Here is a 27,178-nt window from a genome sequence, read left to right on the forward strand (position 1 = left end):
TCTTCTTTTTTATTTGTGAAATAAAAAAGGTCAAACTTTCCAAATAAAAATCTCCCTGAGCTTTAAAACAGGAAGAAAACCTGACAAAGGTGCATCTGTAAGCTGTGCTCTGATCAGGCCGTTGGAGTCTGTATTTTAATTTCTTTGTTGTGAATTAATACTTGTACTGTAAGTGCGATACAGTAAAAATGTAAAACTATATTTATGTTGCATGACAGAAAAGTCTGCTGATACACAGAAACATCAAACATGATCAAACCAGAGTTTCTTCTGTGAAGACACAGTCGCTCACGTCACACGCTGATCACATCTGTTTTAGGTGTGGCCTGGATTATTTACCCCCCCGCCTCACCCCAGCCTCCCCTCCTCTCTGTGCCTGCTGAAAACAGACAGCTGTTCGTTTTTTGTGGTGAAAGAGCGCCCTCTACTGGCGGTTTATGGACATCTCAGCAGGTTTAACTCCACCAGAAACACAAAGTCACGTGTTCTTCTTTTGTTTGTTTGTTTGTTTGTTTGTTTTTTCTTTATTTTTGTTAAATTGGACCTTTAACCTAGTCTAAGCAGCTTGGAAAGAAAAGCGTCTGGACTTCTTTAAGTTTCATCCAAGAAGCTTCTTCAGTTCTAGGGTCAAATGAGTCCCAGAGTCCCAGATTTAAGCTCTGTGGAAGTAACTTGGGGGCTTTCATCAAGTCAGCAAAGATGCACAGAAAAGAAGATCAGACACCAGCGAGGGAGGATCAGAAAGACAGACGCAACAACATTGTCATCCCCTGTGTAGCCGGTGTATCAGAAAAACCGAGGTGAGTTTTCTCCAAGCACAACATCCCAGTTTACTTCAGACCCAGCAACACACTCAGACACACTCTGGTTCATCCCAAAGACAAAACTCCAAAACACAGACTCAACTATGTGGTGTATGCTGTACAGTGCAGCGAGGAACGCCCAGACCTCTACATCGGAGCCACACAACATAGAAGAGCCACCTCCACGGGACAAGTTGTGGCGATCCATCTGCATCTAAAGGTCAAAGGTCACTCTTTCGAGGATGCCAATGTACACATTTTGGACAGAGAGGACAGATGGTTTGAAAGAGGAGTGAAAGAAGCCATCTATGTCCACTGTGAGTGACCATCTTTGAACAGAGGGCGGGGCTTAACACACCAACTGTCTGCCATCTATAATCCAGGTTTGAGATCCTTCCCAGACGCCTTAACGCCCACTCACATTCTGGGCCATCTGACCTCAGGAAATCACATGATAGGGTGGGGCCAGGTTTCACAATGAGCTCACCCGAAACCCTGATTGTGACCCACACCCGTTTTCACACCTTGGCTCATGTGATTAGGTAGAGGATCATTAGGGGGTCCATTGTCCTTCTCGGTGAAACACTCCCACTGGGTTTAAATCTGGGACTCTCCACCATTTGACCTTAGAACTGAAGAAGCTTCTCGGATGAGAGGTGAAACGTCTTCAAGCAACTTACAGAAGTCCAGACGTTTTTCTTTCCAAGCTCCTTAGACTACGATGACCTGACTGAGAACCTTCACAGACCTTTAACCTACTGAATCCGTCCAAAACATTTGAGCTTCAGACTCAATGTATTTGCACATTTTCAACATCAGTTTATTGTGCAAATCTTTTTATTCACATGAAAGAAAACGCCAAAATCACCCTCAATAGAACAGTTCAAAACAAACAAGAGTATTCTGCTGACAGCCTCTCATGTAGTCTGCATTGATTTCAAAGAAAATCATTGTCAACTTACAAATAATTATTAAAAAAGAAAAATAAGCACTCCAAAATTAAAAACAGGAGGTCTGAGCTCATTTTGCTGTCAGCCTTTTGAGGACCTTTTTATCCTGGTGAATCCATGATCAGCAGCCTGCCAGAGGAGACGTCCCTGATTGAATTAGGCAGATATTCCCATCAGCTGTCACACAGAAGCTGCTGTTTCATCTTTTTAAGACAGAGGACGTTTGTCATGTTCATGAAACTGAATGGATAATATAAAGTGTCTCTAAAATAAAAGCTGTGATCAGGGTCCTGCAGACTGATCCAGAAGCCTGTTGTGAGTGTGTGCAGGTTTTATGGATAGTGTGGCATGTTTTGGGTAAATGAGATACTGGGAAGAGGGAGCCTTAGCCTGGAGAAGACAGTGGAAGTTAGCCACGTTTTCAAACAGGAGAGGATAATGATCACAGATTTTAAAGATCAGATTCTTACTTTTACTTGCAGAGAAACAAGGAGAGGAAGGGCTGTTAGGCTGGCAGGCGAGGTCCAGGATGCAGGCAGGTGGAGAGCGGCAAGCAGAGCGAGGAGAAGCAAGCAGAGACCATAGCTGCTGTGGCTGGTTGATGACTTCCAGAGGTGGACCACTAAGAGAAGGTCAGTGTTCTTTCAAATAGAAAGACTCCACTCAGGTGTTCCAGTGACAAACTGAGGAACACAAAGTGTATGAGTTAACGAGTGTAGTCTCGACTACAATGTTTAAGCGGCCTGATTGTCACCGTGGAGATGGAAACGGTGTGGCGATGGACCGTGGTACCAATATAACCCTGCATGTCAAACGGCATGATTTCCCCCGGGTGTGAGAGGACGGGAATCCACCAAGAAACTGCATCCGAGGAAAGACCTCGGGTTTGCCAATCCCGAGGTCAATCCAACACTTCTGGACATGAGGTCATTCTTCATTGGCCTGATTTCTTATATGAAATCTGATATCAAATTTAAGATTTAGAAGAAAATATGGGATGTGTAAAAGTGTGGGGCTTTTTTATAAGCTGGTGAATGGAAATACGTCTCCTTTTAGTCAGAATAAAAACATTTGTAGTTGAAGCTGCAGGGAGCTCAGAGTGTGTGCATCCATGCAAACAGGTGTGGGAGACCCTTGCATGGAGTCAAAGCAGTGAGCTGAACAGCCCAGAGAGGTTTTCACGCTGCAGTGCCAGCTTCTCCCTGTAGAGGGCAGTCTTTCCTTTCCAAACAGCTTTTTTTTAACCACCTGTGTTTGGCAGTTTTTTGGGAGTCGAGCTTGTGTAAATACACTTGGCCCTGCATTAGAACAGCTGCCTGTAAAATAAATCTAAATGATCTTTGAAAAACCAACAAAATTATTTTTTATTGTGGTTAGCTTCATTATGATTTAGTTCAGCAAGAAAACGTGGCTGGAGCCCACCTGAGGCCACGGGTGGAGAGGTGGAGTACACCCACCTTTGTTTCTGTGTTTTGCTCTTCATATGTGAGCTGCAGATCAAAAGATCAGAATTATTTCTGCGCAAAAAAATCAACTCAAATGTTCATGTTTCACCAGTGTGGCCCCTTCCACCTGTTATCAGCATGGTTATATTAGGAACATGCCCGTGTGTGTGTGTGTGTGTGTGTGTGTGTGCGTGTGTGTGTGCGTGTGTGTGTGTGTGTGTGTGTGTGTGTGTGTGTTACACCTGTTGAGCCACTTATGCCTCACCTATATGAGGCTTGTTCCCTTTGTCACTGCTCCTCACACACACACACACACACACACACACACACACACACACACACACTCGGGCTCCTGATATAGCCGCTTCAACACTAGCTGCACACACTCAGTCAGAGCCTGTGTGCTGACTGGGTGGAAGCAGGGACGGCTGCTCTTCACACTCTCTGATGGGTGAGTGAAGCTTCTGTGTGTGCGCACTAACTCTGTGTGTGCTCTTAAGTTCACTCATGCTTTGCTGAGTGTTCCTGTATTTGTGTGATAAACAGGACTTATTCCTCATTTCCTGTCTCATCCGTACGTATCCTCCGCTCAGGTTTCAGCCTGTTCTTGGCTTTATATAATGTCATAGAGAGGGGATAGCCTCACCACGGTCATCTCAGGCACAGAAGCCTCAAAAGGGGAGGAGCCAAAATAGCTATTTTCAGACAGAAGATGAACTGAGGGCTACAGCATGGCTTGGATAAGATATTAAAGGATTATTTCCCAATATGAATAATGCAAAGCTGCTCTAGTAGAGTGCAAACTTAGAAAGATATAGCTGGATAAGAGTTGGAGAGATCCATCAGTTCAGAAAACAAAAGCTGCTGATGAAACGTTACCCGATCGTGTTAAAATATAAAAGAATTCTTTTATATCAAAATATAAAAGACTTGTTGTGTTGTTATGAAGAGTTACATAAATGAGTGCTATCACCGCTCATTCCAAACACTGACACCAAGGGTTTGGTTACTGTGGTTACTGTGAGGCTCAGTTGTGACTGACAGGAGCTGAATGATAGACGATCTCAGAAAATATGAAATAAGGTCAGATGGCGGAGGGGGGGTCAAGGACAGATGATGACAGGGTAATAAAACTCAGAGACGAAGGATTGATTCCCCGTTCAGCTGCGGGCTCGAATGTATCGTTGGATTGTGCAGACTTTGATGACATGCAGTCATTCTGGTGAGAAGTCCTTGAAGAAGACAATTTCCAACATCAGTTATGGGTTCAGGAGGTGGACGCTCATCTCTCTCGGCCCTGTTTGAAGATTTTATGGTTTGTTGTCACAGGACTAAGTGGGTTGGTGGGTGGGTTCCTGTATCTGTGACCTCCATCAGATGCTCTGTGGAGCTCAAGCTGTTTATTCTTCCTCTTAGAGCTGCTCTGTAATTCAGACATACAGTAATAACCTATCAGGTACACAGATGTATGTAAATGACGCGTTACCACGAGCTGCCATTTCAGCTTTCTGAAAGCATTAAAAAAGCAGGAACTCCAGCAACACTTGAGGAAAGAAGAACAACTTTAATAATTGACCAACGCGTTTCGGCTTGTGGCCTTCATCAGGGTCAGCCTCCAATCATTTGTGATGCCAGTGAACATCCTCCAGTTTATCCCCATCTCTGACTCTAATGGGCCCATTATTTCATAAAGATGCTTCATAAAATTATTTAAGAAATTAAACTAGCGACATTGTGTTCCAGTGGTTAGCCCTGTTGTCTCACAGCATGAAGTGTCTGGGTCTGAATTCGCTGGCTGGATGGGGCCTTCCACTTGGAATTGGTTTGATCTCCTGGTGGTTTTAATAAAGTTTCTCATTTGCTTTCAGACCCTGAAGTTAGTGTGTGACTGCATGCAGAGCTTGTGGTTATGTGCACGGTTCATCTCTGTCAAGAGCTGCACCCGTTTCTCAAATAGAGATAAGTGGAGGAACCGCACCACTTAGGAAATTAGCACTGTCATTACAGCAGCTAAGAAAGAAAAGCAGTCCTGTGCCAGCGGGCCGATGGGACAGTGAGCAGCTGCTTTCACCTGTACATTTAGTCTGATCAGCATTTTAATCTTTTTTGTTTTTAAATAAAAATATTCTTTTGCTTAATATTCCACTTTGACTGACTCATATTTCACATGGAACACTTTTCTGTTGTTGTAGTTTGGGGGCTCGTCAGGGATTCACTCGGATGTTGATTTGACAAAGGACGATTAGAAACAAAAAACATTTTAAAACTCATCAGATTTATATTATGGTCATTTCTTGATTCTGTTCTGGTGCACTTACCTTAATCTGCACATAACTCCAAACCCACAGCCTTCACACATGACCATCACGTGTGTTACGCAGAGGAGAACATTTTAGATGTGGTTTGTAATGCACACTCTCACACTCCTTTGACTAATAACAGTATCTAGCACAATGCTCCTTCTACTAGTTGGTGTAAATGTGTGCTGTCTGCAGGTCTTTAAAGAAGTCAAAAAGTCGTCTTGCGATTTGTCTGCATAACTGAAACATCTCCAGGCAGTTATTTTGAAGCCCTCATCTAAATAAAAGGTACAGGAGCCATAACAATCAGTAATGAATTAGACATAAAAAACTGCATTCATGCACCCCATGCAGGCACAGGGAGAACACAGAGGCACCATGGATCATCATGGATGCCAGTCATTTGTTGGAAAAAGTGTTTGCAGTAACTTCACTGTAATTAAAGCAAAACTATTAACGGCATTTACAAAAAGTTGCTATAACTGGATTTTACAGCATCCATCCGTCCGTTCTCTTTCGCTTATCCTTATGAGGGCTGGTGGGGGGGGGGAGCCTATCCCCGCTACCATAGGTCGAGGTGCAGGCTACATCCGGGACAGGTCGACAGTCTGTTGCAAGCAATTATTGTAAATTTATTTTAGAGTTTGTGTATATTTTCTTTACAGTAGGGTCACAGTAAATGTAATTGACTGTATTTTAATTGTAAATGTAACTGCCATTAAATGTCCTGTAAATTCACTGCTAAGGCCCACCGCATTAGCAGTGGGCCTCTCCTCTCGGTTTAATGACCTTTTACCGACTCTAGATGGCAGCAGCTGGAGGCAGATGCTGAGTGTAGCAGCTTTGAATATGGAAATCAGCCCCACTAATCTCAGCTCCACACATCACAGAGTGGACTTCAGCAGCACAGTGGAGGAAGTCTGTGCGTCATGCGCAAGCCTGAATAAAAACTCTGACCTGCTTTGGTCACTGGGATCATCTTCACGGTTAGCTTCTCATCTCCTTATTTCTATGAATCAAATGTAAAAGGGGGCAGTGTTTAGTCTTCAGTGACTCGGTTCCATCCTGACTGGGTGGAACTGCTCTGAACACTAACTGCCTGATTTCCTGCAACAATCAATCCCACTGTTTCTAATTGGACGTGGTAGCGCCCCCTCCTCCTCTTCCTCTGCTCTCCGGTTTATTGTCACTGACATTCGGATTATTCCCTCACAGCAGCAGCAGCAGCCCGCTCCTCATCCTCCTCCTCGTCTCCTCCTTCTCCGTCCGACAATGCGGGCACAAACTAAGGATTTATAATTTCTCCTTCGTTTCCTCCTCGTTTGCACGGTAAGAGAAATCTTTCCTTCCTTCCTCATCTTGTTAAGCTTTGAGCGTTTCTTTAAAATGTTTCCGTGCTGCTGAGCCACGCGCACGCCAAACAGCGCCGGGCTCTCGTGTGGACGCGGACCGCGTGAAGTGGGTTACCGATGGGAGCTTTGGTGTTGTGCTCGGGCTGTTTGACTTTAACTTGCACAGAACTGAGCGGTGTGTGTGTGTGTGTGTGTGTGTGTGTGTGTGTGTGTGTGTGTGTGTGAGAGAGAGAGAGAGAGAGAGACTGCTTGCGCGCGCTCGGTGGCTCTTTGGATCCGAGCCGTTTGTTGGGAACGATCAGCGCTGGATCCGCGCACCGCAGGAGACTCCAAAAACCCCCTGTCCCCCCCCCCGTGTTTACTTGACTCACTGCTGGACAGTCCGCGTGCCGCCGTGCACGCCTGCAGAGGTGACGGGATCGCGCTCATACAGGATTTTTTGCCTGTGATTTGAGTTGAGCAGAAATGATTGGCCGCTCTTCACCGGAGTAATCTGAGGTGGGCCCCCGGAGGCTCCTCTGACCCCACTCTCATATCGACCCCTCTAATAGAAGACACTTACACCAGCACTTACACCCACACCCCCACCATCTCCTCCAGAATTTTGGGTGGCATATGGCTGCTTCTGCTCCAAGGCTCACAGATGTTCAGTTGTTACATCAGCAGCCTTGTTTGGAGACAAGACGCTCAAACCACATTCTACCTTCTGCTTCTGTGTGTGCGTGTGTGTGCAGAAGTGTGTGGGTGTTAGTGTCATTATGGGGGCCTGTGGCTCAGTAATTGCTATGGTCTGATCTCGTTGTGTCCTCACTGGAGAGCTATAATCCTCAGCTGAAAGTAAGCTCATGCAGAAAGAGTCGGAGTGATCCGGGATGTATTTCAGTGGGAAATATGCAAATATCCATCTCTACAGGAGGCAGCATCTGTGGGCTCGATCTGTGATTATTCACCTTTTGCAGTGTCTGCTCTCCCGTCTTCACAGGAGGGAGAAGTGATCATGTTTTTCCCGTCAGCACTTTAGAAGCAGGTCACAGTCAAAGTATAAAGTAATAATATTCATTATATTTCTAAAACTGTGGAACAGATTCCCCAAAACAGTCCAGATGGTTAAAAAATAAATAAATAAAAGTTACCATTTGAGAAGCTGCAACATTTTCCCCCCTTTTTTAAAAAAAGAAAATGTTTTGGAAAACGACTTCAGTCATGAATAAATATTCAGAATCAACAAACCAACAGTCCAAGCAGATTTAAACAGTTTAAGCCTGTTTAAGTTACACAGAAATATTAAAAGTAAATACAACAAAGCAGGAAAGCTTGGCATAAACTGACCAACAGTTTATTAATTTGACGCTCAGTGTTTGCAGACAAACACTGTTGTTCCTGCTCTCGTGACTGAACCCAGTACACGACCTTCACAAACCCCTGCAGGATAAACTGGGCCCATTAACCATCTGAGTGCTGATTAGCTCTCAAAGACTTGATTAAAAGACAGAATGAAAGCACCTGCTAGCCTAGCCTAGCAACGATCAGGCTTTTTCAAAGGCGCCCGGAAACACGATGACCTTCACCTTCATACGGGCTGGTTTTTGTTCAATGGGCCTCGTATGAGACTGTTGAGGTGCTGCGGTACGTTTCATTGGTTGGGAAGCCCTCTGTAGGAACACCAGCTTGCTTGGCTTTAGATCCTACTTCTAAAAAATGTAGACGGTTTAACTTTTTATGAGAGACCTCCTAATGTTTTATCCACAGCGCTGACATGTTTTAGGAGCCAAATGTTTGGCTCACCTCTCGATTCTCTCAGCTACGACCGTGAGTTGTAGGTAGAAACGATAAGAAGCAGGCTGCGTGCTGTTTCACTGAAATTCGAGTGACTGTCTGATGTATTTATGTTGTATTGTTCAAAATCGAAACAAAGTTACTGTGTCAAAATACGCAGTAAGACGTAAGCAATGAGATATTACAGGCAAAAACTTAAATAACCATTCATGAAAATACACACTTCCCTGTTTATGCCACTTAGTGTGGATTCAATTTAATCATTTGCACATTCAAATATTCCAGAAACCAGTAAAATGACGAGTCTCACAGTTACAGTTTCAAGCTGCAGAGACTCAATGTTGAAATCGAGTCCTGCACAAATCATCTCATCTGTATTCCTCATATTTGGATTCTCTTTTGTTTTGTTTTGAGTTTGTTCGTGGGGCGTTCAGAGGCCCATCTGCAGCTCCAACATTCCCAAAAACTTTGTGGCTTAATTTTCTCATATAGGATAATAAAAATACTTTTGGGACTTTTGGACTCCAAGAAAAAAATTTCAAAATGTAAATCCGACTTCAGGTTTCTTTTCTGGAAATTGATGCAAATTAGCACACTGATCTCATGAATCCTGCATCACCTCTGACCCATCAGGCTGTTACAATAACAGACATATAGCAAACATGGGCGATGACCCTCCAGTAAAGTTATTACATGAATCTAAATATTATTAAGGATTTTTTCAGGATAAAACGTTGAATATTGTGACTGATGCTGAGAGCTGACAGCCTGCTGTTGTGGGCTTTTCTCCAGGCGTGCTTCGCAGCGGTTTGCAGCCATTTCTTTGCTGTCAGCAGAATTAACTGTCTATTTTTTGTCTTTACAAATAGCTTTTATTGAACTCTTTAAAAGCCGCTTTATTGTGCGATGTGACAGCAGCGCGGTGAACTCGTGTCAGTCTGCTGGCCTTCACATTTACAGAATACGAGGCCAGTTTCCGGTGAGAACATCCGTCTTCTGCCTGCTTTATCTTCACTGCTGCTTTCTGCTGGATTAGTCGAGGATGTCGAGCGATGCCTTTTCAGTCCGGCGTGCCTGATCGTGATATCGCACACTCACAGATGGCCCAGATACGGCTTAAAAAGTTGTCAGATCAGCTCTGATGCGCCGACAAACTAGTGCAGTGCATCGGACGTGACGAAGGACGGCAGCTGGCGGCGCTATCAGAAATCTGGCTTTGAAATCTCGCGTCATGTGATTGAGTTTGTGTTTTAAATGATACGTGCACAACTTTACTGTTTGCCTTAAACTGAATGCATTAAAAATCATGTCTTACAGATACTACAAACACATACAAATGTCTCTATTAGTCCAAAAATCCTTTGGTTAAAGTTCATTTTATGCACAGCACTGTGGGTGGTCAGTCCCACTAGAAAAGTGTCGTATCAGCGCTCGTTCATTTCAATAAAAGTCTGAGATCTTTTCTTTTCTTTTCTTTGGAGAAAAACCAAAAAATCTTTTGATTCAAATTAAAAACGTAAGAAAACCACGCAGAGTAAATTATTCCATTTAAATGTTCGTAAATTGTTTTCATCATCGACTCTCTAAAGTAACACCAAAGAGAGGCTTTTTATAAAAATCTTTATTTGAATATTTAAATATGAGGCATCACTAATGCACCACAATATTTATTCATCTACAAAGAACGATTGGACCTTTTTAAAATGCATACAAACTCAACTAAACTCTAACATGAGGCAGTAAAAATGTGAGACGTTTGCATCGAGATTTTAAATGATCTCAGTCAGGCTCCAGGTGATGACATCACCACCCTGAACGGGAAATGCAGTTTTCCATTGGCTGCTGCTGGCGTGACCGCGGATCAACCGTGAAGCCGAGCTCGGGGGCATTCTCCTGCAGATCCCCGGATGCACGTTTTGTTTTTGTGGAACTAACGGTGTCGGGATGTCTGCTCACTGATGACCGTGATGGCAGCGTGGTGACTCTGTGCTGAGCTTACATGCTCTCTGTGCCTGAACTCGTGAATATGTTGTCATTAATTTGTTATTTAAGTTGTTGGTTTTCTTTTTTACTTTTTTTTTTTAATTTAACCAAAATAATCCCAACATGAGCCCAGAGAATGGGAGGACTTTGAGCTCTGGAAAGATGAAGCAGACCTGCTGGTTGTTGGTGGAAGCTGTGCAACTGTGAAATGTTCAAAAACGCTGATACAGCATGAAAAAACCAGAGATGAGGATCCATCATCAGCCACACAACGATGATTCTCCATGATTTATTTATTATCTTTGGCCCTGAAACTTGGGCTACGTCCACACGTACACGGGTATTTTTGAAAACGGAGATTTTCCGTTTTCGTTTTAAAAAATAATCCCGTCCACACGTAAACGCAAAAATAAAGGAAAACGCTGCTAGGAACATGCCAAAGCAACAGGTGGCGATATATTCCTAACCGTGTAGAAATGTTGGCCAATCAGAAGTCTAGAAGCCTCGGTGGGAAATAGTAAACAAAGATGGGGCATAGAAGCAGAACCGAGTCGTATGTGTGGAGGGACAGTAACTGTGTGTGTATATGTAAACATTTAAACACTGCAGAGAGGACAATTAACAGTAACAGTATTGTAGAAATTAATTTCACCGAAACAAAACGTGGCGCACAGTTTGACGTCAAAAATGGCGCACATCTTTGACACTGCGTTTTCTCCGTTTTTCTCGTCCACACGTAAATGCAAAAACGGAGTTTTCGAAAATCTCCACCCTGGCAGGCGTTTTTAGAAATCTCCGTTTTCAGTGACCGAAAACGCCGTTTACGTGTGGACGAAAGGTGCAAACGCATAGAAAAATCTCCGTTTTCAAAAATACCCGGGTACGTGTGGACGTAGCCTTGGTCCTGTGAGCCTCTCGGCTGTGGACGCGCGACCGGGTCAGATCTTTGCAGCTCCTCGCTCTGTAGCCTGTGGTGATGTCACCCTGTGCTTTGTGATCAATCAACGATTTCTTGTAAACATACTGAACTCTTTATCAGAATTTTAACTATTTATGAACATGCTGCACATTTATTCATGTGCATCATCACGAAACGACAATAATTCATTGAAAGGGCACAGGAAATAAATAAATATCGATAAATTAATACTAAATGATTTTCTTTTCATGTTTATCTAGAAGCTTTAAATTTTACAAAACATAAAAACACAAAAAAATGAACATTTTGGACGTTAACTGTGTGACATAAACACAACCGAAATGTGGGCCAGAATTGAATTTTACTCTGTCTGAACACTATTCAGTTTTATTGATACATCACAACAACATATATTTTATATTGTAAGGTAGACTCTACAATAATACAGAGAAAAACCCAACAATCATATGACCCCCTATGAGCAAGCACTTTGGCGACAGTGGGAAGGAAAAACTCCCTTTTAACAGAAAGAAACCTCCAACAGAACCAGGCTCAGGGAGGGGCGGGGCCATCTGCTGTGATTGGTTGGGGTGAGAGAAGGAAAACAGGATAAAGACATGCTGTGGAAGAGAGACAGAGATTAATAACAGATATGATTCAATGCAGAGAGGTCTGTTAACACATAGTGAGTGAAGAAGAAACACCCAGTGCATCATGGGAATCCCCCAGCAGCCTACACCTATTGCAGCATAACTAAGGGAGGATTCAGGGTCACCTGATCCAGCCCTAACTATACACTCTGTAAGAACACCAAGCCACCTGCGTGTGTTAGCATTCATCGACGCTGGATGCTAAACCTATTTTTGTGTTCACCTCTAATGTGAGGGAGAGCTTACACGGCGTTGCTGGAAACCAACCAGCTGGATGAGGAAGAGTGTAGCTGATAGTTGGAATACTTTAAGAATTTCCCATGAAGTCCAACAATCTCTCACATTTAGTTTTCCTGGTCCCTACATAGCGGCGCCGCTGACCCAGCTGCCCTCGATCGGAGTCGACGAGCTTGTCGTCCATCTCTGGTTGGTGGTGTCAGGAGAATCTCAGCTGATGGGTTTTCAGGATTCACACAAAGCGAGTTTTTCACTGAAGCTGGAATATTTTTAACTCTCGCCAAAGCAGCTTTGCCTCTGATCGTGTCACCTCATATGAATTAGTGTCAGCTCATCTCATTTCTTAGACTCAGCGTGTAACGCTGCGCTGCAACGCCGTCAGAGTCCAAGTGTTCAGTCATTTCTGTACGACCGTCAGTTCAGAACTCAGCAGAGAACGAGTGAAAAGCAAAGCTGGAACCGGAGAATGTGGCTTATTGTTTTAAAACGAGACTAATTATGAAGAGCCTCGTAATAACTTGATGATGTTTTAGCGTTGAGGTGTTAAGCTGCAGGTTTTCGCCGAATGTGACAGAAAATCCAGTTTGACAGATTTCGGCTGGCTGTTTTTCCCGCCTGTGCAGCGCACTCGAGTTAAAGCGGCCTCGCTCTCGGTGCACGGCGTGCTCCCACTCAGTCACTCAGTCAGCCAAACACTGCCGGCTGCATATCAACCAGCCACATCAAACGGCCCAGTGATGCTGCCGCTCCGTCCTCGCTGAGCTTTAAAAGGAGTTTAATCTGGACTCTGCTGTAGATGGGTGAGCATCACCCATGTGCGCGTCCCAGGGAGCGCGCTCGGAGCGAGAGGGGTGGAGATTTTAGGAAGCATACTTGCATTTCAAAGTAATGGGCTATTTATAGGGCAGACAAACAGAGTGAGAGAGCGAGGGGGGGCAAAGCGTCCACTGCCTGTGGCCTGTTGTTGTTAGCATCGAGGAATGCACCAGTGGCTGTTGTGATAAGGATGGTGTGTAAGAGTTGCAGCCACAGCGTGTTCCGACACACACACAGTTTGTTTTAGTCGCAGTGATTAGACTGTACGGATACAGTCACAGACATGCACATTTCTGGGAATCATGCTAATTTATGCTGTTGCGATGGAGTTGAAAGATGACGGCGAGCTCTCGGGCCTACAGCTGGCTGATGCAGCGTGTCTGTTTGTGTATTTCTAATCACAGAGAGTTGATTTCATGTGTGTTTGGTTCCACACACGCAGCGAGGTAACAATCGTAGAGAAGACTCCTCTGTGTGATCATCAAAGGTGCAGATATGGATCGTGCAGGGCAGCCGTGGCCCGAGGCTGACCACGTGGCTTCTGGGATGCGTAAACAAATTAACCCGGCCTGCTTTGTGTGCGAACACGAGAACGAACCGGGAGGTAGTTGAATCGCCGGACGTGCGAGTGCGTAAAATGTCAGGGCCGCTCGCTGTTTTCCATGAAATCCACAGCCCGGGAGAATCCACGTGAAACACTGATCGCTTCATTTATTTTCTGATTAAATCCACAAAAGTCCTGAGGGGGAAACGGAGAAGAGAGCTCTGAGACGACAGGGATCCGTAACAAGAGCGAGGGCAGCAAACGCCCGAGCAGCGTGTACTGTAACGAGAACTTAACTTCATTTAAAGAAGATAATCAGTGTTCCCTCCACAGCAGACGCATGTCGGTACCGTGTGTTTCAGAGGAGCTGCTGCAGAGTGAATCCAACCTCATGATCTGAATTCAGTCACAGTAACAGGATTGAGCGTGAGGTGGGCTCTGAGGGGACAGTGAGGTTAGCAGGGTTACATCCAGAATGATTGGAGCTGTGTGGGAAATTAAACAGATGAACAAAAAAAGGTAAAAATCATGTTGAGATTCTCAAGAAAAAATATTTTCTGAATCCACTTTTTTTGGAGGACTTGGAGGTGTGGTCCCCGACTCAGCATACACCCAAGAGGCACCATCGCCGCACCGCCCTGCAGCTGACACTCTTTGGTTACTGCGACATGCTGCCCCCCTCTCCCAGTCACTGTATATGGACCGATGGGTAAAAGTAGCAGTGAAGAGTGGGCTGTTTGCAGTTTAAGAAGACTCTGCATGGTCTGCTCGGCTTGGAAAAGTGTGCTTTTTCTTTTTTAAGCATCTGGTAAATAATGGAAAATGTTGACCCGCCTCGGGGCGTACTCTTTCCATTCCACTGAAAGGTGAAGAGGATAAGATCTCTAACCTCGTTGATACCAGCGGCTCAACATTCGGACACGTTGCTTTGACACACAGCACCTACGAGGGCAGCAGGTTAATCTGCTGAGGAGCAGCTCACAGAACACGACTGAGAGCCATCGTCGACTTGACCAATCCCGCCGCCCGTCTGAAACGTAACGAGCCCGACCGTCACAACCACGGTGAGACTCACAGGAATCAAAGGAGCCACTGCTAAAGTCCTGTGTTTGTGTCCCAGTGGGTGAGAGCGGTCTGGGGGGGGGGCGGCACCAAAAGTATATCTGCAGTGTTGGACGTCAGGCTGAAGGATAGAGGGATTTCTTTCATTAACATTTCACCCTGCAGATGTCTTTCACTCCAATATTTTCTTTTTCACTTCGAAAAGATGTCCGCAGCTTTGTGCTCAGACAGTTTGGTTTTTAAATCTCTGAAGACCTGCCGTGGACCACCTGTGCAGTATTAAGCAGCAGAAAGACAAAGTTTGAGTCTCTCTGATGGATTTAGTGACGCATTCAAGAACCAAAGAATCTGATATTTCTTTCAGGATTAAAGTTTGGGTCTCGCTCTAACAGAAGGAGAATGTTGTCGTGTGCATTGACAGCTTGATTTAAAACGTTGTTGTTGTTGTACTGAAACATGTTGTCCTCGTGTGTCACTTTTCACACACAAACCTTTTTATTTACATTTCCTCATTTTATGGATCCTTTGCCTGACAGCAGATTAGTTTTCATGAAGCTGAGGTGACTTGATTGTCACATTTTTCTCATGACTTCTTCACATGCATAACTGTGCGTTTGAGGCCGTTACCTGCTGCGAGTGTCGTAAACGTACAGAAACAAAGAGCGGAGCTGAAGTTGGAGGCTCTGTGTCGGAGCTTTTAATGACGTTGCTTGCACTGCAGGGGTTCCTGGAGGAAACGCTTTATCGTTTTTATCTCAACTCCACTTAAAGAAATTCATCTTTCAGAAGCGTGACGCTGTAGGATCTTGTGGGGTAAACACACTCGCATCGATTTGTTTCTTTTTTCCCAACACAAAGCTTCCTTGGACGAGCAAAGCTCCGTGTTTGGGTGCTTTAAACTTTATTTTACCAACGAAGTATTTCCAGGCTTTTATCTGGAATCCAGGACTTTAGCTTTGATGTCGATGCCCATGATTGTCTGTGCTGCAAACTTTAGTGGCACCCCTGGTCTTCTACCTCAGAAAAGCCCCCAAAATTGTGCTCTCTTCTTTAACCTAACCTGTTTTTAAAGGGTGAGCATTGGCTTTGCTCTGTTCTTTGCTTTCTTTCACACAGGTGGAGGTGGCAGCAGAGGTGTGTGAGGGTTTCAGAGGTAGCTTTATTGCAGCAAGTCAGGTTTATTTATGTCATCCTAATATTGCAAATTTGACTGGTGGGGCTTTACAGCGTACAGCAGCCCCCCCACAGGAGGGTTCGTCTCCCTGGTTGAAGAACAGAAATTTGATAACGTTCACGCACAAACTGCATCACAAAAAGTGTAACGCAGCATATTCTTGAATTCAGATACAAACATTATGAAGTAGAACAAGGAGTCAAAAATAGATCAGATAGCTTCAGACTGAGGTGCTGGGCTCTGCAGCGGGAGTCTGACAGCAGCGGGTGTCGGTGTGATAAAACAGCTGCTTTCTTTCTTATTTCTCATCATCACGGGCCAGACACCGTCACTGTTCTGACATCTTTACCGGAGCTGCATTGCAGTAAATAAAGGTGAACGTTGGAGAAGTAAAGGGGAGAGTTGTTGTTTTTTGAAAGCACAGCTCTGTCACAGAGTGACTCACAGAAATAAGAGGTGTCATGAAGAGAAAATGCACAATAAACTCATTCAATTTGGATCATCTCATATTCAAGGTCATCTTCTCGGGCGTGTTCAGACAGTTTGCAGATTGTTCCCTAGAATTCGTCGATGTGTGCTCTGTGGCTTCAAACTTGCTTAAAGGGCAGCTGTGGACTTCTCCTACAAAGCCGCCCAATTTGTTGTGGAGGATCACGGTTGGTGATGAGTTTCCACACCTGAAGGTTTGTTCACCACCCGTCCTGCTCGCCAGAAGGGACGGAAGGGTTTGACGTGCTGGAGGAAATCTAACATGCAACACAGAGGAACAAGTGCAGGGAAGCACAACAGTGTCATGTTTGTACTGCCAGCTTTACTTTCTCCCTTTAGTAGCTTTGCATTCTTGATTGTTGTACGCCTGACGTGAGTGTGAGTGTGTGTGTGTGTGTGAGTGTGTGTGTGTGTGTGTGTGTGAGTGTGTGTGTGTGTGTGTGTGTGTGTGGTATATAAATATACTAAAATACTCTTTTCTGGCATCGTTGTATAATCCTCAATTGTATATAGCATTTGTATTCTATTTTATTTGATTGTATAAAGTATTTTATTTTATTCTATTCTACTGTGTACAGTTGTGTACAGTTGTGTACAGTATCTATTGATATCTTATTCCAGTGTTTTCCTTTTTTCTAATTTTCCATGTAACTTCGCACTGTCCACTGCTGTAACAAAACAAATTTCCCACGTGTGGGACTAATAAAGGTTATCTTATGTCATCTTATCTTAAGCCAAGCTTTCCATCTTTCTTGTGTTTTTACTCAGTCACACTAGAATCCTCCTCTGTCACACCAGCCCTCTGCATGTCCTCCTTCACTACATCCATGAATCTTCTCTGAGCTCCTCTTCTCCTCCCACCTGGCAGCTCCACTTTCATCCTCCCTTGTCCATCATATCCACCCTCCCTCCTCTGCACATGTCCAAACCCTCTCAGCCTCTCCTCTCTGTCCCTCTGATGGACTCATTTCTGATCCATGCTGCTCAGTGAACATCTGAACATCTTCAGCTCGGCCTCCACCCTCTCCCAACCATCACAGCAGCTCTCACCACCATCTTTAAACCTTCTCTTTCACTCTTGCTGCTCTCCTTCTGTCCCAAACCACCCCTGACACTCGTCTCCACCCACTCCACCCTGCCTGCACTCCCTTCTTCACATATTTTCTTGACCGTGGGTATTTAAACTAATCAATCTTCATTAAATCTACTCCTTGCGTGACTCATTCAAACACATATATTCTGTCTTGTATCTACCAACTTTCTTTCCTCTTCTCTACAGTCCACACCTCCACCTGCCAGGTTCTCCTCCACCTGCTCCCTACTCTCACTACAGATCACAGTGTGAACTGCAAACACAGACTCCTCCACTGCTGATGTAATCCAACCCACAGCTTGAGCCCACCTCACCACCATCTTTCTGTCCCCATACATGTCCTGCACCACCCTCACAGACTTCTCCCTCATAAAGCACATTTTAGATTTCTACTAATGGCTCTGAAGAAGTCAGCTGTGGTGAAATCGGTGCAGAGAAGAAGTCGATTGATTTAAGTCGGGTGTGGTCTCTCCTGTCTATCCTGTTGATATTTTGTTTCCACCCAGAAATCTCACAGAAAACGCTTGAAAATGTATTTAGTAAAGGGAAGCAGCTTTTACAGTTTTGTGTTTGGTGTTTTCATCTGACTACGCCCCCCTCCACCACACTTCTTCCAGATTTGATTGCTCCATCTTCTCTAGGGTGAAAATTGGGACTTTGCTGTCCGGTTTGAGGTTGCAGTAAACTGAGTATGAAGCAGGTTTTGGACTAGCTGTGTGATAAAACCTCCTGATTAGTCAATAATAATAACGCACAAGCCATCCTTGAAAAGCACAGATAGCAGTTTCTCTATTCTCAGATGCATTTTGGGAAACGTAGGCTGTACGGTGAGCCCTAACTGGCATCAAGAACAAAGTGGCAGAACGGCGCACATCACAGTGACACCCAACATGATGCAGTTATAACAGGATAATAGCATTATTGTGCAGTAATGTAACACTGGAGGCTGAAGTGTGGAACACGATGTCACACATGGAAACAATCACAGCTCTGCTCCGAGCGCTGTGTCGCGTTGGTGCTACAATACGTCGCATTATTCCAACTTCCAGGCAGACCTGCAGCTAACATCCAGCCCACTGCTGAAGAATGGGCGCCTTGTTCACATCAGCAGAGCGTCAGGACAACAAAATATTTTCCACAGATGCCCTCTTACATAAGCTGTCCCTCTTTTTCTTCTTCTTCTTCTTCCTTCTCTTCCTCACAGAAATCGAGGTCAGCGTTAATTGAAATTCAGACACCTATTAATTAGTGAGTAGACTTCTTTCTCCCGCTGTCTCCTTTCCAGTCCAGCCCTCGTCTTTGTCTCGCCGTTTCATAACCGCTCCTCTCTGTTCTTTTTCTTCTCGACCTCCTCACTCCTCCTCTAGCTGCTCTCATTCCCTCACTTTCAGGCCTCTCTTGATGATTGCCACTTTCGTTCGGCTCCTCAGATCAAGCCGTTTCGGTTGACGTCTGTGCACGCAGCTTTGAACAGCCGCTCTCTTCGGGGAGTTTCGCGAGTCGCTCTCCTCTGGGATGATGCTGGCTGCGGATTAATCGGCATCCAGTGCAAATCGCTTTCTCAAGCTGCGATCCGCTGGTTATTTATGAGACAGCCAGTCAGCTTGTTGTCAAGCAATTTGTTAATTAAAGGAACTCGGGTGGACTGAGAGAGTGTGTTGGAGGAATGATTAAAGTCAAGTGACGGGAAATGTTGACGGTGGAAGTGATTATTCTGCTGACTGAGCCGGCTGACCTGCAACCATTTCTCATTCCTGTTTAGCTCTCAGGCTTTGCAGAAGTGATTTTAAAGTCAAAGTCATCGATTGTTTATCTTGATTTAAGCTTTGATAGGTTTTTACTAGTGAACCTGATAACAGTCACGTGCTGCCGTCTCACTGCTCTGTGCAGAAGTTTGGTTTTCGTGTTAGATATGAAACCATCCTTAACTTCCTGCAGGCTGCTGTTCAGCAGGTTTGTTTCTGAGGATGATTTTCCACAGTTTGCTCTTCAGTTTTTACCTCAGGACAGATTAGGACAGCAGGTTGTTCTGGTCTTAATGACCAGTCAGCTTTACTACAGCCTTTCATGGCCATGAAGACCAAACATTCGATTTTAATACATCAGTCAGTTTTGACTGTAACCTGCCCATTTTCCCCTTCCAGCGGCAGACAGCACGGGTGGTTTGCTTGGATCGCAGACGGGCTGCATGGGTGTGTATTTTGCATCAGTCACCTGTAGCTTACATATCAGTGAGAGAAGCACAGAATGAGTGCTTCACTGTCTTGTCAGTACAGACGTGAGAAACATTTTCAGAGGGAAGCGAAGGTCACAATGTCTCAGAACGTTAGCTTCAACGGTCTGAAATATCACCCAGCTCGATGATGAGGTGAAAGAGTGAGGCGATGTTCACAGTTGTAGTTGTGGTAGTAAACCATGTTTATGTTTTTGTGAGCCAAAAAGAACATTTTTTTTAATGAGTTTTGTTTGAGCACCTCTACCTGCTGTGTTCCAGCTACATGCTAACCAAGCATGTTAGCTTTCAGATTTGGCCCTACAGCTCTGATGACTCATGAAAAATGTGGATGGTAACATGTTAAGTTGGTTTGGCTCTGGGGGGTGTAGATGTCCCCGGGCACCGCTTTAGTGTCTGACTTACACGAGTCTAATTAGAGCTGAGAGGAGGGGACTCCCTGCCTCCTGTGTTTGACGGCGTGGGACCGTCACAGGTGAAGGGGAGGTGCGGGCAAAGCTCCAAGGTGGTGCAGAGATGGAAGTTTTCTGAGGTGTTGCCAATGTGATGGGGTTGGTGGTGGAAGTCCTTTGCTGTACTTTCATGTTGATAATGACTGATTCAGCCGTGTGTGTGTGTGTGATGGTATAGTTGCACTGGAGCATAGGTTCATTCTTTTTAAACTATCTCTACTAATATTATTTTTATTATTTTTATTATTTTTTCTTTGACACTGCTCATCTAACCAGGACATGAAAGCGGTTAAAGAGAATGTGCACAGGCGTACATCTGAAGGTCACACACACACCTTTCACTAAATATTTAATGAATATTTAATAAATACTCCAGCATTAAGCGTTACAGAGTGTGGGAGTTCTGTCTAATTGCTTGTTTGAACCTCTTTCCTCCATCACACCTGTTGCACGTTCAGACATGCTGATGCTTCCTCTGGCAGCGTAATTTCAGTTAGCTTAAGGGGAAATCTTTTGATCCAAAGATGGAATATTTTCAGTTTACTGCCAATCATTATTGTTGAAAAGAGAGAATCAGAGAATGTTTAAATGTTTAATAATGAATCAGTTATTATGAAACAGCTGCTAGCACATTAATAAGTGCTCCATTTTTGTGGGACCAGCTGACCCGAGTGAAGCTCGTAGCTTTCAACAGGCTTTGTGTCTCGTATCAGGAGTTTATAATTACTGTCAGTAGTTCCTCTGTAGCAAACACACAGCAGCAATAACTGCTGGTATGAAGAGGATGATTAGAAAACCATGAGACATGAAAGTAAAATGCTTTTTAAATAAAAACAGTAACAAATCCCATCCTTGTTTTAGCTTCAGGCTCCTGCAGATACTGTGCGTGACTGTCTGCAGTTAGTCTCAAATATCTCATGATCGCCCCGTGGAAACATTCCACTTCTTTTTGGTTTTATTGCTTTTTGCTCATATAAAATATGTCCTGAAATTATTCCACCTTCTTTGCGGTAGTGGAGAAACCAGTCATCATTTCTTCCGTCTTCTTGTTAGAATTTTTTTCTTTCTAGTGTAAGCAAACCCATAATAAGAGCTTTCAGAGCATCGGTCGATTTAGTGCTGCTCTTTCCGAGTTCTGTTGGTTGCAATCCTGACTTCAGTTATGAGTAAACGTCCTGCCCCTGTCATGACAAAGCAGCTTGCAAAGGTATTGACCGGATGTACGGTCACTAATGGATGTGAAGACTCTATCATTCTGCCTTGCACAAAAGCAAGGGTTCGCAGAAATGCACTCAGCCTCTGAGAGTGCACGAGGGAGCTTGGCCCGTGAGCTGCAGAGCCTGAAGGAAGGCCACGAGTCTGGTAGAGAGCCTCTTATACTAATGCACTTAGTCTCCAGAGAAAGCTGCGGAGAAGAGAGAGAAATGAGAGAGTGGAAGGAGGTGGCGGTTAAAAAAACTGTGAGAGAGCTTGAAAGCAGGAGGAGAAGCGTGCTTTTGTGTGGAAACTCGCAGTGTGCGAGGCAGATAAGGAACAAAAAGACGGCGGCCGGGGGAAACGTGGAAAAGATGCGATCCAGGAGAGACGGGGATGAGCCCGAGAGTAACGGTGGCAGTAAGCCATCAGATAGCAAAGGTTGGAGGTTAATAACTCAGTGAGGAGACGGGTGGAGGGCATTCTCAGCGGAGCGAAAAGAGCTTACGATGAGTGACGTTTACGATCCCGTCCTGCTGAGGGGATGTAACACCACACCCTGCAGCCGGGTTCACCTGTGAGGGTTCAGAATAAAACACTGATGACCAACAAGCAGTCGAAACATCCCAGCCTCGTGTGAAACGCTGCAAACTAAAGTGTCACGAGATGCCGGCACCAAGCCGTCAACAGGTCCTTTCAGCCCTGGATCGTCATTGTTCCAATGTATTGTAGGGAAGCTCAGATTAGATGAGGAAAAAAGAAAACATTTCAGCTTGCTAAAGGAAAAAAAATACAGGAAATAAAGAGATGAGTGTTCATGAATATTTGTGCAGAGAGGACTGAAAAAGCAGAACAAACCGAGCCGGTGTGCTATCTTGGATCTGGCGTGAAGCACTTCTGAGGTCCTCTGTTCTGTTTCTCTGCACCATTTGATATCACACAGCCCCACACTGAGCTCTGTTTTGGCACACATCAGCAACTTTGAGGTTTTGAAGCCCAGTTTTGTATCCTGATTCTTGAGGCGCTTTGTGAAATGGAGTCTCGTTATGAAGCTCACTTCCTTTCTGCAGAGGACGAGGGCGTAGCGTGTCAGATTAAGCCCGAGCCCCTCTGTCTGCCTCGTAACACAAACCGCTAGCTGTTTTCTCAACACGCCAATAATATATTATAGAGCTAAAGTGATCTTTGTTCGGGTGTTATACTGTACCCAGGCATGTGAAAGAGAAATTTCCATTTGAGGGATTGTGCGCTTGTCACACAGCGGGAGTGAAGGGGGATTGTTGCCCTGGCTGTTTGTATCCGTCCCTCTTTTGTGCAGGATGATTTTTATACCTATTTTTGTGCGCAGTCGCCTTTTGTTGTCTTAAAGAACTGCATAAAAATCTCTGCACATTTGGACAAGCAAGTAGATTTCATCTCTTTGTTTGCTAAGCTGCTTTTTGTGGTACGCTGACATGCTGCTGTTCAGGTCTGTGGAAAGCTTACTGCAGATGTTACAGCCATGTTCCTGCTTTGTTTCCTCAAAAGGAAAGAGCTTCACGATCACTGCGTTCTGTGTTTTGTGCTGAGGTAACTTCAACTCTCGGCTCACAGAGTCTTTCGGCACGTTGCGGTAGAATCGCGAGCCGTCGCCGTTGTTTGCCGAGGTGGATTTACATTTCAATTTAAAGAAATGACACGCTCTCCCCTCTCCTGTTATCTCTGTCAGCAAACATCAAACAGGACTCCGGTTTACTCGAGGTTCTCGAGGCCCTGCTGGTCGGCCTATAAAGCCAGCCGCGCTCTCCTCTCATCCGCATAATCGAGTTGAACACTCGCACGGCTTTCTCATATCTTATGTAGGAGCGAGCAGCCACTCGGATGCTCTCACAGCCCAGGGATCTGGGTCAAACAGCCCCGGCGATAACACTGAAGGGGACGGCTCACTTTTGTTTTTTCCTTTTTGGAGTTAAAGCAGGAAAACATCACTGATGTCAGACTGGGTTTGTTACTGGATCCAGCTCGTAGTCTTTCTGCTGTCTAAAAAAAATCATTTTTAAATATTTTTTAAAAAGTCTCTGCATCATTTGAATCGTCATCCCTGGGTTAGCAGGTCTGAGATGCTCTGTGGTGGAGGCTGGGGGGGTCCGTGTTGCCAACAGATGGGGTCAAAAGAAAAGAGGCTAACCGCAGCTCCAGCAGCTGCTGCACATGTTCAATTTATGTTCTGGTTAGACTGAACACTTATGTCAGTGATGTCGGTGGCTGGCTTTGTGACAGGAGCCCTGCTGCCGTTTGTCACCAATCAATAAAAAGAATAGAAAAGGAAAAAGGTGAGGAGCAGAAAATGGCCCCATCCACCGCTCCTGCATTCAGCTTTAAATAGAAACAGAGTCTGAGGACTAAATTTGATCAAATAAATGGAGCCGTGGTGCTGCAGGTGATGCATGTGGAATGTGCTGCCTTGAACTACGCGCAGCAGGCGACGTGCACGGCTCTGAAATCGTGTCTCTTTGCGCCTGGAGCATCATCACTATGGAAACGGACAACAATGTGTTGGCTTGAAAACACGAATCTTAACATTCAAGTCATCTGCGATCCGAGATAGGAAACGGCCTAAAGGTAAAACAAACGGGAAGATTAAACATGGATCAATAAATCATAATTGGAAGAGAAACCTTTAAACAACCTTTTTAGTGCCGCAGACAACACAAAACAGTGACTTTATTACTTATTTAGACCAATTAATTATTATAAAGTGGCCTGATTTTGCAGTCTAATCATTTTTACTGCATCCGTCCTCCACTATGTTCCCTTTTAACACAAGTATGATCTGTCTAAGGATTCTTGTTTGTGTGTAAAGGATGTTTATAGTAGCAGAAGTAATAATACTGAGTGTTCAGAATAAGGGGGATATGGGGCGTGGCTGTAGCCCTGGAGCCTGTGGTAGGTACGCCTGCAGGGTGATTCTGAAAGTAGGTCCCTCTCTCCATCACTTACAGAACGATTATTAAACAGATCAGTAAATGCTTTTGTGATTCTGGTTGATAAGAAACCAGTCGAGATTACCTGGCATCAGTCACTAGAGAAAAATGAGTTTTCCCCTACCAAGGAAGGCTCTCCAACCAGCTGGCAAGTGGTTCTTGCTTCTGCGAGGTGAAGCTGGTCATAACTACTGCACCAAAAACTTTTCTGCATTGCTTTGGTTGCATATTCCCGCAGCCACCCGTAGTTTGTATGCAAGATAACGGCTTGTCTGCAACCTACTCGCTGAGTGCTTATGAAACAGTGACAAGTGGGAAGTGGAAAATGAGAGCCCTGCCCTTCAAAGTAAAAGCTGCACCTTTTGAATCATGTTGTTTCCAGCAGTAAGGCCCAGCTGTGTTTCACTGCTGCTCTGTGTTGGCAAGTGTTTGCAGACAAGTCAGTGCTGTCCATACAACCTGCAAGCAACCAAAGCAATCACAAGGTGGTTTTGGTGCAGCACCCTCTTTGTGACCAGTTTGACTTTTGGAGGTTGCTGCATATTCACCAACCAGTTGGGGAATACTAATTTTCCCGTCTCGTGACCAGAGCTGGCAGCAGGTCACCGGCTGGTCTCTGGATGACTGAGGCCTGAGGCCACCTGCAGACCTGCAAGTGGTTTAGAAATGGTTTGAGTGTACATGCAGTCTGACCCTCGTGGTTATGTCAGTTCTTTCTCCGGATCAGGACTCCAGGCTGTTTTCATGCTTGTTTTGTCTCATTAGAGGTTTTATGAAACATAATGTTGGATCACAGTATTGCTCTGACTCTACCAGCACCTTCTTTGATTCCTTTTCTCTGTGCAAGCTTGTGTTTCAGACTAGTGTTTGTGACTGTACTGGTAAGTTTTTCCTGCTCGTTGACTCAACAACTCTTCAGTTTTGTAATCTGTCGGTTTGTTGCCCACCCACTGTGATACCACTTCTGAACTCCAACTTTTGCTTTAGCTGAGTGTATGTGTCATGTTTTTTTGATTGGAGAAACAAGTTGCACCTTTGCACCTCGGAGAGAATCAACATTTGGGGGATGAAATGCTAAGAACTGGATACAGAAACCTCACAGGAGAGCAATCGTCTGTTCACATATAATCATTTCAGAGTAAGGAGATCGGGCCCTTTAAATCTATGTATCGTGTGCTGATGGTGACTCAACAGCAAGTGGTAATCTCATTGATCCGTCCAACATAACCTTTTGCTGTGAATCCACATCAGGACAAAAAGTTATTCCTGCTCATGTTTGCATGTTGAAAATCTCATCGACCGACAACATGAGCTCTGTTTTCTGTGTCTTGTTGGCTTTGAGTCTCCAGTGCTCTCTTTGTGACGGCCATGCTGATTCCTTTTGGTGGGTGAACCCATAGCTGCGTGGCTGTCTCCCATCTGATGGTGGAGTCTGCAGGTTTTATTCTCGAGATGGACTTTAGATCACCACGCTGCCTCCAACGCCCGTGTCTTCTCTTTCCCCTCACATCCCAACCAGTCGTGGTGTATTCCTGCTCCACCCTGAGCCTGGAGAATCCTTCCCGTTTGCCATTTGACTCACATTTCAAGTTCAATAAAGGTCAATAAATGCATAATGTTTAAGTTAACAGGCAATCATGTTAAATGACTGAGATTACATTTGTTGATAAAATTATCACAATTTTAGCTTCAGTCGAACGTTTCCTCTGGATTGTTGACAAACTTGCATGTGATCCGTTTCCAGCGAGACATAAATATAGAAAATTGCACAGGGTGCCTTCTGACCATCAGGCTGCTTTTAATAAAACGGCTGAATCAAATCTGCACCTGTTCCTGCCACCGTGTCATCACGCTGAAGCTCTCTGAAGGCTTTTATTTACCAAGCGTCTGGAAATGGCTCTTTTCAATCAGGTAGAGCCGAGCGTGTGCGTTTGAGGACATGCCTGTGCATTCATTACTGAGTGTGTGTGTGTGATGTATCTGACCTATGGTTGACACACAAGCTCTGCTGATTCCCCCTACGATGCACGAACCGAGATGAGTCTTGTTTGTGAACACATGATGATTGAGCTCAGAGGCTGTGGGTGGAGCTTTGGCCTGTTAAGGTGGATGAAGTCTGCAGTTTTGAGGTTTGTTTCAAAGTAAAGTGTGAAACGTCTGCGGTCTAACACAGACTTTTGTGTCTTTTCTGGTTCTTCTGTGTGACGTCTTTCAGCTGCTGGTTTCACGCTGATGATGTTTGTCACTCCTTTGCCACAGAGCTCCTGTGTTTAGGACAGTAACGTGGTTTTAACAGGAAGTTGTGGGGGCAGATAACTTGGTGTTTCCATGTGGCTTTAATAAGTCTATGCTTCTAACTGATTCTGTTTGATATAATTCTTCCAAGTGAGCAGGTAAAAGAAGCTGCGTCACTACATTTACACTCTTTTGATGAGAAAACAAAAGAAAACAATTCTTCCACACTTGCTGCTGTTTTTCGGCAGCAATGAATGATTTTAACGTCCTTTTGATTCCACTGCACCTTTTTAGGATAAGGACTTAACGTGGTCCTTGGTCAGTACCCTGGATTAATAAGGACATTAACAATCTAGAAATACAATCCCAGAGGTCGTTCCTTATGCTTCCATTGGAACATATTATTTAAGGGAAATAACATTTCGTTCCACTGCTATGGTGATGACACACATATATCTCCCAATGAAATTCACTGAATCACCAAACCTCTCCAAACTTAAAAACGATC

The 27,178-nt window shown here is 44.6% G+C and overlaps 1 protein-coding gene across 6 annotated transcripts in view; it reads left to right on the forward strand.

The window, feature by feature from the left end:
• Positions 1–6,397: 6,397 nt before the first annotated feature.
• Positions 6,398–27,178, forward strand: part of pcbp4 (poly(rC) binding protein 4) — a 186,907-nt gene continuing 166,126 nt past the window's right edge. For 4 of the 6 annotated variants that reach the window (XM_063473312.1, XM_063473313.1, XM_063473308.1 and 1 more), the window contains exon 1: positions 6,596–6,827. The gene's annotated coding sequence lies outside the window, so the exon portion shown is untranslated. Of the gene's footprint in view, positions 6,485–6,595; positions 6,828–27,178 lie in introns of those variants that run through there. The other 2 variants (XM_063473306.1, XM_063473307.1) reach the window with 2 other exon arrangements.

The sequence above is a fragment of the Pelmatolapia mariae genome, linkage group LG5, assembly GCF_036321145.2.
Source record: "Pelmatolapia mariae isolate MD_Pm_ZW linkage group LG5, Pm_UMD_F_2, whole genome shotgun sequence".
Taxonomy (NCBI): Eukaryota; Metazoa; Chordata; class Actinopteri; order Cichliformes; family Cichlidae; genus Pelmatolapia; species Pelmatolapia mariae.